Source organism: Salvelinus namaycush, chromosome 29 (genome assembly GCF_016432855.1).
Source record: "Salvelinus namaycush isolate Seneca chromosome 29, SaNama_1.0, whole genome shotgun sequence".
Lineage (NCBI taxonomy): Eukaryota > Metazoa > Chordata > Actinopteri > Salmoniformes > Salmonidae > Salvelinus > Salvelinus namaycush.
The window spans coordinates 37,159,194-37,160,601 of NC_052335.1; positions in this window are offsets into that span (position 1 = coordinate 37,159,194).

The window sequence follows — 1,408 nt, forward strand, 5'->3', positions numbered from 1 at the left end:
CTGCGGCCTCTGTTGTGAGGAGGGAGCTTACAGCTGGAGTAGGGAGCTTGCTGGGCCTCTGTTGTGAGGAGGGGAGGTAGGTATACAGCTGGGGTAGGAGCTGGCTGGTCCTCTGTTGTGAGGAGGGGAGGCTGGGCTTACAGCTGGGGTAGGGAGCTGCTGGGCCTCTGTTTGTGAGGAGGGAGGCTGAGGCTTACAGCTGGGGTAGGGAGCTGGCTGGGCCTCTGTTGTGAGGAAGGAGGCTTACAGCTGGGGTAGGGAGCTGGCTGGACCTCTGTTGTGAGGAGGGGAGGCTGAGGCTTACAGCTGGGTAGGAGCTGGCTGGCCTCTGTTGGAGGAGGGGAGGCTTACAGCTGGAGTAGGAGCTTGCTGGCCTCTGTTGTGAGGAGGGAGCTGAGGCTTACAGCTGGGGTAGGGAGCTGGTGCGGCCTCTGTTGTGAGGAGGGGAGGCTGAGGCTTACAGCTGGGGTAGGGAGCTGGCTGGGCCTCTGTTGTGAGGAGGGAGGCTGAGGCTTACAGCTGGAGTAGGAGATGGCGGGGCTCTGTTGTGAGGAGGGGAGGCTGAGCTTACAGCTGGGGTAGGGAGCTGGCTGGGCCTCGTTTGAGGAGGGTAGGCTGAGGCTTAAAGCTGGGTAGGGAGCTGGCTGGGCCTCTGTTGTGAGGAGGGGAGGCTTCAGCTGGGGTAGGGAGCTGGCTGGCCTCTGTTGTGAGGAGGGGAGACTGAGGTTACAGCTGGGGTAGGGAGCTGGCGGGCCTCTGTGTGGAGGAGGGGAGGCTGAGGCTTACAGCTGGGGTAGGGAGCTGGCTGGGCCTCTGTTGTGAGGAGGGAGGCTGAGGCTTACAGCTGGGGTAGGGAGCTGGCTGGGCCTCTGTTGTGAGGAGGGGAGGCTGAGGCTTACAGCTGGGGTAGGGAGCTGGCGTGGCTCTGTTTGAGGAGGGAGGCTTACAGCTGGGGTAGGGAGCAGGCTGGCCTGGGTGTGAGGAGGGGAGGCTGAGGCTTACAGCTGGGGTAGGGGTGGCTGGGCCTCTGTCGTGAGGAGGGGGGAGGCTGAGGCTTACAGCTGGGGTAGGGAGCTGGCTGGGCCTCTGTTGTGAGGAGGGGAGGCTGAGGCTTACAGCTGGGGTAGGGAGCTGGCTGGATGTATTTGGGCCCCCTGGTTGCTGCGAGCGGGGGTCGGGCCCCCCTCCCTGGGTCAGCCTCAGCCCTCTCTGGCCCTCTCCCCCATATCCCTGGGGAAGGGAACTGGCTGGAAGTAATGGTGGCCCCTGGTGGCACTGGCCATCCCCCGGGGGTTGCCCCCCACCCGCTTCTGGGCGCCGGCCACCATCCCCCGGTGGTCGGCCCACCCAGTCTCTGGAGTAGGACTCTAGAGAGTTTGCTTCCGGATATCGCGTGCATTCAAAAATA